The following is a 10,800-nucleotide window of genomic DNA, read 5'->3' as shown; positions in this document are numbered from 1 at the left end:
TCTCTTTTTTTTTTTTTTTTTTTTTTTTTTTTTTTTTCCCCCAGTGTCCTGTCTAGCACTATGGCAATAGGAATTGATATCTCAATGCCAGATGGAGCTCGACAGATTTTGCTTTTACAAGTGGAGCAAACAGCTTTCGCCATAGTGCTCCACTTGATTTATGCTTGTAAATAGCTTTATTATGATTCCTGCAAGGAGAATTTCAAATTATATGGACATGACAATGGGAGAGTAAAGGAAGAACAAAAAGTGAAAGAAAAGAAAAAGAGTAGAGGTGAAAGAAAGAGGAGATAAAAGGAAGAGAATGATAAAATGTCCTCTGTCTGCTCCATCACCTGAAAGAGACACAAAAAGAACAGCACAACCAATAGACATAAAGCAACAGATACACTCGAATAACACCTAGATGCCATTGCTAAATCATATGTATTATTATGTAAGCTGACATGTGATATTTGAAAAAAGAAAGTGACACAACATAAATAAATAAATAAATAAATTATAAGATTACTGTATATAAGTGAACACTTAATACCTGGGACCCAGCACCAGTGGGAGATGTGAAAGTGCACTAGTTTAGGTGAAGATTATCCAGAAATAGCTTGATAGTGATTGTGGAGAACCAAAGACCCACCTTCCCCGAGCATAGAGGCAGGCGACAGGGGACCCGTAGCCCCGGACTCCCAAAGGGGTCCCTAAAGCAGGTCGCCCAGGAGGGGCCGACACAGGATATCTGCAACCCCCCCCCCCCAAGGAAGGAGCAGAGACGACCCCGAGGAAATCCCCCAGCCACCGCAATGCCGACGCCCTCAAGAGCCGCGGAGACGAGCCCGTGGGCTCCGCCGGCAGCCAGCCCCGCTGAAGTGGTCCCGGCCATGGGCCCTGAGGGCCAGAGGCCCCAGGGGCGCCCCGCCCCCGCGACGAGGGCCCCGGCCGCCCCCCGGGGGGCCAGGCCCCGCGAAGAGGCCGCCAGGAGCGGGCCGGCGCACGCCCGGGAACCCGCCCCAAACCCGAAGCCAACTAATGCGCCAGGGGGCCAAGGCGCCCGCCAACGAAGTGGAGGAGGGCAGGACGTGGGGGGATGGGCTCCGCACCTATCGGAGACTTGAGATGTTCTTGGGAGAGGGAGCGGACCACACCCATACCTGAAAAAAAAAAAAAAAACAAAAAAAAAAAAAAACTCATTCACCCCATCCCTCCCTTGTGCCCCACTCGCCACACACACAAAAAAAAAAAAAAAAAAAAAAAAAAAAAAAAAAAAAAGACGCTGTACACACATTCCCACATAACACTCACATCCAACACTGACCAAAGGGGGGGGGGGGGGTCACCCCAAATCGACTATACCACTGCTTGTGCCCGACCCCCGGCCCCGGCCCCCGACCAGACGCCCCCCGGACCGGGCCCCCCCAAGAGGGCGGGCCAACACGACCCGCACGAGCCACCCGGCCAGAGCCCCCCCCTCCCCCTAAATACCTAATAAACCCACTCCCTCCCCCCACCTTACCCTTGCCATCCCTGCCCCCCGTCCCCTGGGGGGAGCGGAGGCATCAGCCCCAGACCTGGTAGGCCGCTGACTGCACACCGCAGCCCCCCGCCAAGACCCCGGACACAGTGGCCCGCACCTCCTCCAGGCCCCAGACTCCTTGCCTCCATCGGAGAACGGGGGTGTGCAGAAGACCCCGACCCTCCCTACGCCTGCTCAAATGTTGTGTTGTTGCATGTTGTTCTCAAGTGCGTTTAAAAACTGGGAGCGCCGAAGGGGATGCACGGCACAGCCCACCCCCCTTTCGGAAGGTAGCTGTTGCCAGCGCACCCCCTCCGTGTGACTGCCCAGAACCCTCAATGTCTAAGTGGGAGAGGAGGTGAAGGGAGCCGTCCGAGGTGAGGCCCACACAACATAAGCCCCCTCCCAGACGTCTTCCCCCCCCCCCCCCCCCCTACCATGGCCTATATGAGTGTGTGATGTGAAAAATGTTTGAAGTGAAAGTGTCTAAGATGCAAAATAAAATTGGGGAGAGGGGCGTCACCAGAAAGTGGCAACCTCCAGTAACGCCCCCTCCCTCATGACCTACATGTGTGGCGGCGTGATGGGGCAGGCAGAGGGAGGAGTCCGGGGATGGGGAGCAAATGACTGGGAAGCCAACCCAGGGAGCCAGCTCCCCTACTGACTCCAATAGGCACCCCCGCTCCCCGAAAGCCCCACCTAGAGAAGGGGGCCTCGCCAGCGGCACCACCGTAGCCCGGGGGCCAGGGAGAGGCCGCAGGGCCCGCCAGCCAACCACCCACCAGGACCAACACCTAAGCCCCCCCCAGCCCACCCACCAAGCCTACTTAAACTAAATAAATAAATAAATAAATAAATAAATAAATACATAAATAAATAAATAATAATAATAAATAATAATAATAATAATAATAATAATAATAAGAGGGGGGGACCCCGGCCAGCCGGCCCGCACGAGCCACCCCAACCCCACCCCCCAGGTGAAACCCGCACCGGAAGACGACACGGACCAGGACCGGGACAGGGGGCCGGACACAAGCCCACCAGAACGTCAACCCCCCCCAACCCCCCCCCCCCCCCCCACCCGTGGATTTAATCCCTCCCCAACATTAACGTTCAAACAACTCACCATACATTCGACAGTAGACATCCAGGCTGGGTAGATCCCTACTCCCCCTCCTTTCCCCCTCCCCCCACTGGCAGAGTGCCTTTCCAATAAAGGAGAAGAGCATCTGCCCAGAGGTGTTAATGACCATGCCCCCCTACCAGCTCAACGGGCCCCGAGGCCCCCCAGCGCACCAGAGGCCCCGTGCAGGGGCGGACACCCGGGCGCGCGCCGGCCCACACCAAAAGCGGCACACCCCCCGGAACCGGAACCCCCGAGGCCCCGCCGGGGCCCGCGCCCGAGGGCGGCGCGCCCCAGGGACCCCAGACCCCCAGACCCACCCCGGCCCCACCCAGCGGCAGCACAGCTACCAGGTCAGTAACCCACGTCCGTCAACACGCAGCTCCCAAAGAGCGCCGCAAGCGGCTGCTGTAGGCCACCCGTAGGCCTCCCAAACTCCTCCCAGATGGGGGCAACAGACCCCGGAGCCGGATCCACCAGGCGCCCTACTCCAAGTGCCCCCAGGGCCCCAGGAACCCCTCCATCCAGCCACTGCGCCCTGCAGGAAGCAACCCACCGCCCCCTATTCCACTAAGTGATGGTGTTGATCAGAGGAGCCCAAAAAGACCAATCAGATGTGGCAGCAGATGCTGTCTCTAGATTAATATGATCCAACAAAAGGTCTCTATACTGATTGATACTGAGATTTTGTTTACTTTTCCAATTCATGAGGATAGTTTTCTTTGCGATGCATAAAGCAGTAAAAACCATGTAAACTATTTCTTTTTTCAGAGGACTTTCCTCAAAATTACCGAGCAGGCAAACTGATGGGGATGGTGTAATCTTACAGCTCAAGCACCTTGATAAGTCCTTACATATCTGTGTCCAGAACCTCTGGACTGGTGTGCATAACCATAACGCATGAAAATAATTATCAGGATGATTGCCTATGCAGTGTGGGCAGATATTAGATTGTGCCAGACCCATCTTGAATAATCTTTGTCCTGTGTAATGTACTCTGTGAAGGATTTTGTATTGTATTAGTTGTAAGTTGGTGTTTCTAGTCAATTTGAAAGTTCTTAGACATGTCTGAGCCCAGAAATTTTGTTCAAAGGTGCCTGATAAATCTTTTTCCCACTTCATTATAGGAAGAGATATCGAATCATCTATTTTAGTCAGTGTCCTGTATGATTTAGACAGTAGTTTGGGGGGGGTTAAATCTAAGAACTCTATTATATTAGTTGGGATTTGTAAACCACCATTAATATGCTTATATTTATTTTTAATTATAGATTTAAGTTGTTCATATTCCAAGAATTTATTTTTACTAATGCCATATTGCATATTTAGTTTAGCAAAATTGATGAACTCGGTTCCGTCAAGTAGATGTTCCAGATATTTAATACCTTTATTCTTCCAGTATGTAAAGTTTATCATTTTATTATTTTGTAGGATATCAGGGTTATTCCAGATAGGTGTACGACTGCATGGGATAAGGGATGACTTTGTCATTTTGAGGAACTCCCACCATGCTGTCAGAGTAGAACTAATGTTGATATATTTGAAGCATGTATGCCGTTTTATATTTGAGCTTATAAACGGCAGATCTGAAATCATGATATTATTGCACATTTCCTGTTCTATATCTAACCAAGGCTCATCTAAAAGACTATTTTTTATCCATTTAGAGATGTATTGTAGCCTATTTGCTAAGTAATAGTTATGGAAGTTAGGCAGATCTAATCCTCCCCTGTCTTTAGTCTTCTGTATTGTCTTTAAGCTAATACGTGGGGGTTTATCTTTCCAAAGAAATCTAGAAATGGTGTGTTCAGAGATGCATAACAGCATCTCTGAACACACAAGACGTTGAATCTTGAGGCTGATGTGCTAGAGCAGCAGAAGACCATGCTGGGTGGTGGCTAAGAACAGGAAACTGAGGCTACAATTCACACAGGCTCACCAAAATTGGACAATAGAAGATTGGGAAAAACGTTGCCTGGTCTGATGAGTCTCAATTTCTGCTGCGCCATTCAGGGTAGGGTCAGAATTTGGCGTCAACGACATGAAAGCATGGATCCATCCTGCCTTGTATCAATGGTTCAGGCTGCTGGTGGTGGTGTAATGGTGTGAGGGATATTTTCTTGGCACACATTGGGCCATTGAGCATCATATCAACGCCACAACCTACCTGAGTATTGTTGCTGACCATATCCATCCCTTTATGACCACAGTGTACACATCTTCTGATGGCTACTTCCAGAAAGATGACGCTCCATGTCATAAAGCATCTCAGACTGGTTTCTTGAACATGAAAATGAGTTCACCGTACTCAAATGACCTCCTCAGTCACCAGATCTCCATCCAATAGAGCACCTTTGGAACGTGGTGGAACGGGAAATTCGCATCATGGATGTGCAGCCGACAAATCTGCAGCATTTTTTTTTTCTATCATAATAAAAAAATTATTTACAGCCACACACAGTGGACACGCTGCAGTATTTAATTCTGGCTACTGCAGTTTACCCCCTGCAGCGAGCAGCCTATTTAAAACAACCAGAGGTGACATCAAATCTCTTTCCAGATGAGATGCGAAATGAAGTGGCCTCCAGCCTCCTCTCTGATTGACACATATGGGAAAGTAAACAAAACGGCACGGTCAGACTTCATGAATGGGGAGTATTGTCAGTCACACAAACGTACACACTCAATTTGCCCTTATTGCATACTGCACAAAAGCATCCAATGGGTTTTGTTGATCTGTTTAATACAGAGAGCTGTACCACTTGAGCTTTTCATGTTATGAGGTGTTACAATGTGATGTTATTTTATGATCTTTGTTCATCATAGAATAACATTTTGAAACCCCCAACAGAACAAGTAAATTAGATGTTGTTTTAGGCAAATGAAATCGGAAAAGTTTGACCTTTCAATCCCCTTCACTCCATTCCTAAATGAGTCCAGTGCAACAACTGCTTTCAAATGTTGCCTAATAACTACTGTCTTGTTTGTTTGTAATTCAGTGTTGTTAAAAAAAAATGCTTTTCCAAGAAGGCCTAAGATGTTCATTAGAGAACATTAGTTCACAACCAGCATCATGAAGATAAAAAAGACAGCAGACAGGTCAAGGAGAAAGTTGCGTTGAGGTTTACTGCAGCGTTAGCTAATGAAAACTCTTGCAAACTGCTAGTCAATCCATCTTCTGGGAATAGAAAGAAAATCAGCTGAAGAACATCAATCAATATTTATTTACATAGTGCTTTACAATATCAAACAGACAAACACATTACCGTGAAAATTAACCACAAATAAACAAAAACACACAAATAAGTAAATGTGAATAAATAATTTTTTAAGTTCGAAATCAAAGTGAAAGCTTCTCTACAGTCTTATTCTGGGAGAATGACAAAAAAAGAAAGCAAATGTTAATGAAAGAAAGTCCTGTTCACAGTTTGTGGTGAACCATGGTGGTGGTATAGCATCATGCTTTGGGTATGCTCTGCAAAATGAGATGGCTGGGGCTAGATACAGGACAATCCTGGTAGAAAGCTTGTTAGAGGCTGCAGTAGTCGTGTGACTGGAGGGGAGGTTCAGTTTGCAAAGAAAGGCAGGTTTATTTTTATGCCATCATTCATACACAAGGTATTCCAAAGAGTTTTACAAGACATCTAAGGAAAGACAAAAATAATATAATGGAGACCTATCAGAATTTGCCTAAAAGAGAGTTTAATACACTTAGAAGCACTGCTTAAAAGAAATAAATATTAAAATACAGAAATTTCAGGCATATTTAATTCCGACTGTGAACTGAAGTTGAATTTTAAATTTACCTCCTGTACAAATCTAGTCTTTGATCTCCTGCTTCAAACTTGTAGAAATGTCATTAGTCAGATTGTTTGTCCAATCCCAGTTATGGTAACAAAAAAGGTTGGTAGTCCAGCCATCACCATCTATAATAACTCATTGACAAAATTAGTTACATCAATATTGAATTCCTTTTTGGGATAAATCCATTATTTTTGAATTGAACTGAATTTAAAGGAGCCAGCAAGTCCAGGTTTTCAGGCACAAACTATCAACCCAATTCATAATCTGTTACTTGTTATAAACACACTACTGGTCACACAAGTTTCTGATCTGATGAAAAATATTTATATTGTCTCTCACTTGCAAATGTGTATTTGCTCACTTCAATTTCTCAGGGACTGTATGGTTAGGCATTCATGCAATTGCACAATTCTACAACTAAATCTGTGGCACAGTTTTGTAGTCCAATTTTTGACTTGAAAATGAGCCCATTAGCTGCTAAGGACTACATGCATGCTTAAGCATTATGGTAACACATAAATGACAATTAATCTTCTTGATTTTTGATTCATCATTTAAATCAGTGAAAAAGGATAATCATGCTTCCATCCAATCCATTCACGAAAAAGAGGGACATTCAGCAGAACTCTCCAAGCTAATCGGGCGAAGCAACACCTAGTGCCCGCCTACCCAAGGTTGGTTTTAGCCAATTACGCTACAAAACAAAATGTAAGCTGCAACCATCATAAGAAACCACGACAAGTTACGCAGGTCAAGGCTCTTTATCTGTCAGGAACAGAACCAGAGGACCCTGAATTCAGCCAGACCAGACAGGTAACGTTTAAAGACAGTTTATCCGTCAGGAAAGCTCGAAGGTTGTCTCTCCTGAGACTGGCTAGAGCTCGGTAGTCAGAAGGTAAGTAATGGGTCAGAACCGTGATGACAGAGGCAGGCAGGATGATCGAAGGGATAAAACAGAGTTCGTAGTCCTGTTGAGTGCTGATACAGAATCAGAGCCAGGTCATCAGAAATCTAATGACAGTCCAAATCAGAATCCGAGGGCAGAGTCAGGGCACAGATACAGGTCGGCAATCCAGGCAGCACAAAAATCAGGTCTGTCGGGCTAGGCAGGCTCAGAGGGTCAGAAACAGGTTGGGAAACAGGCTAGCAGGCAGACAGGATTCAGGGCACTGGATTAAACTCATCTGTGGCTTGTAATAATCTGGCACTAGTGACTGGTTTGAGGGCTGGTTATATAGAGGAGCAGGTGGATCAGGTGAAGGCTAATGAAAAATGGGGCAGAGCTGTACAGGTGTGTCAGGTGGAGAATCAGACCAGCACTAGTGCCAAGACTGTGACATTTTGCTGTTCTTCTGTCAAAGAAGAAATATTGGATTCTGACAAAACAGAATGCAATGTTTATTGTGGTTGGGCTGTGGACTCAGCATCTCTTGCTATTGTCACAGCTGATTTGTCCTGCCTTAAATCATAATACTGTAATGTGATTGGCCCGTACCTTGGGGCCCAAACGATTGAGACAGGTGCCCGGACGACAGAGATGGGAGCAGGACAAGATGGATTCTGATGTGTTTGTGAACGAAAACAGAGAATTCAGCTTGCAGGCAAGGTTGGAAAAAGGACTACGGTTTTCAGAAAGCCTAAAGTAAAGTTGGTGATCTCGTTGTGGATGGTGCACTGATGTAATGTGAGCAAATAGTTATAAAGTACAGTATTCCAAGACATCATTTCTTTAACTATTTACCGATAAGGAGCTTTATTTTCTCGACACAAAACCATTCAAAAATGTCATTAGAAGAATGAATTATTAAAAGTTGCAATAAAAAGGAAATATAATTTTTTGGGTTTTTTTTTTACATTTTGTATCGGCTACCAATTGCCTTCTGATTCAGCAATACAGACTTGAATCATGGAAGCGGGATGTGAAAGGTGACTTTTCAGAAGATGAGTGGAAACAAATCTTTTTGAACTCCCCGAGAAAATCATGTAATAGCAGCTTAAAGCTACTTCAATTTTACTGGTTGATGCAGAAAAAACATAACTCCCACCAAGCTAAATATATTTAACCAAAATATCACTGATACTTGCTTTAAATGCAGACACACTCAGGGAACATTTGTGCACTGTCTGGGAGTGCAGCTTTATTACAGACTTTTGGATGGAAGTGATCAATATTACAAAGGCAATTTTTTATTGAATATCTCATTAGATGTGAAAATTATTCTACTACACTTTTACCCAAAGGATCTTACATTAAAATTCCAGCAGCTCACATTTATAGACCAATGTATGTCCATGAAAAGAATAACATATTTTACTAAGAACAAAGCAGACTTACATAAAGAAATTTGGAAGCGATTTACTGATTACATCATTTAGACTAATACCACTCAATTCTTACAGGAGATGTCAAAAGGGATTATTTGTATTTCTTTTGGCAAGTGTAACTGGTATGAGTAATGAATATTGGATTTCAGGTACGGTACATCATACTACTGGCAGAGTGTTGGGAATTTACTTTTGTTTGATGTGTCTTATATATTATATGCATAGCCAAAAGAGCAATATTTTGTTTCAGTTTGTGGTGGGAAATAAGGATATCTTTACTTAATACAGATAAATTGTAATTTATCTTGTAAAGTATGAAACATAATAAACACATAAGAATACATTAGAAAATTGGTTGCAATGAGACACAATGTAGAAAAATTATGAATGATTTTGCAAGGCACTGTATGTCATGCACATTCTCCATTTGGTTAGGCGATGTACTTGTGCATGTTATGTCTTATGTATCAGCAGTGAGAGCAAGAACACACTGGATGAGAAGTTAATGATTTACACAGCTTACCCATAACTTCATTAAATTGTTGGTTTTTGATTTCAGGATTGTCTCTGCAGTACTTGATTAGCTGAACCGACTCAGGTTCTCGCTGTGTTGAGTTGTGGGGAGTTTCTCTTCGGTTCAAGAGTTCTCCGCTGTCTAGATGAGCAATTACCTATTGATTCCCTTGGTTGAAGACCTTTGTGATGCAGCTGCTGACAGACTAGAGGCTCTTACACCTGCGCTGAAATGCTTCCCCAGCCTGAGGAATCAAACCATAATTTTCCCTGCATAAATGACAGTGATGGAAAATTATCTAATGCTTTAATGCTTTTACTCCAGAAAAAAAAAGGCAGCTGCTTAAATCATGTAGCCACATTTAAACAGAATATAAGATTTAGAGTTGACAAAACTAGATTTGCAGAAGTGAGAATATTTATCCTTTCACTGAATCGGTGTGGAAATTTAAATTATTATTTTATTTTTTTGCATTCATTAATCTATATTAATTCCTGTATGCTTGAGCAAACATTAGCATAGCAACGGTACAATTACATAACAATTGCCTTGTTAGTGATATTCAGCAGGAAGGTCTTAGCTTAAATTTCTTGTGATAGTCATCTGAGTCTTTGATCAGTACCTTTAAAAAGCTGCCAGATAAACTGAGCATGAATGCAAATATTTGTACACATTTTTGACACATTTACCGCCTTATTTTCTCCACGAGAGAATGTATAAACTGTTTTTAATCTGCCCACAGTAACTATTTTAGCTCTTCATCATGCTGTTGATACTTTTTCTCTTATGTTTTTAGATGCACATCACACCCGATATCATAAAAAGACATGATATCATAATTCTGAATTAACAGCATTTAGGGTGAACCCTTACTTATCTTGAAGGAAATACAAATGAGGATGCAATATAGCTTATAAATCATAGAGATATTGTATCCTAAACATGTTCTTGTTTTACCGCCTCTGACGATGACAGTACCACAAGCTGCTGAGGAATTGTTCTTCTACTCAACTGTCCTGAAGAGGAAAATAAACTTGTCAAGTGTCTTGACAGCTTGTCAGTGGTTTGAATTGTCAGCAGAAACCACTGAATGCACTCATATACACCTTTAGTCAAAATAAACCATCATCACATATGTGGATTCTGGGACCATTAAAGTAAACTTCCAACTTTTTAACAAGAATATAAGGTTTTCTTGGTGCCTGTACATACAACACCTAATATAAATAGAAATGAACAATAGTCATTTTCAATTTGTTACAAATAAAAATCTGGAAAATGTGTTCAACAAGGGCCCCTGAATCAATACTTTATTTTCTGTGTAACTTAATTACAGCTGCAAGTCTTTTTAGCAGCGTCTCAAAAAGCTTTGCACATCTACAAACCAAGGTTTTTTTTTTGCCCCTTGTTCTTTGCAAAATAGCTCAAACTCAATCAGATTAGATGGAGGGCACTTTTCATGATCAATTTTCATCTTTTGCTGCAGATTAACACCATTATTTAGGTCTGAAATGAACTGTTCCT

This window comes from Fundulus heteroclitus, chromosome 4, assembly GCF_011125445.2.
Source record: "Fundulus heteroclitus isolate FHET01 chromosome 4, MU-UCD_Fhet_4.1, whole genome shotgun sequence".
Taxonomy (NCBI): Eukaryota; Metazoa; Chordata; class Actinopteri; order Cyprinodontiformes; family Fundulidae; genus Fundulus; species Fundulus heteroclitus.
Note: the sequence above shows the minus strand (reverse complement) of the source record.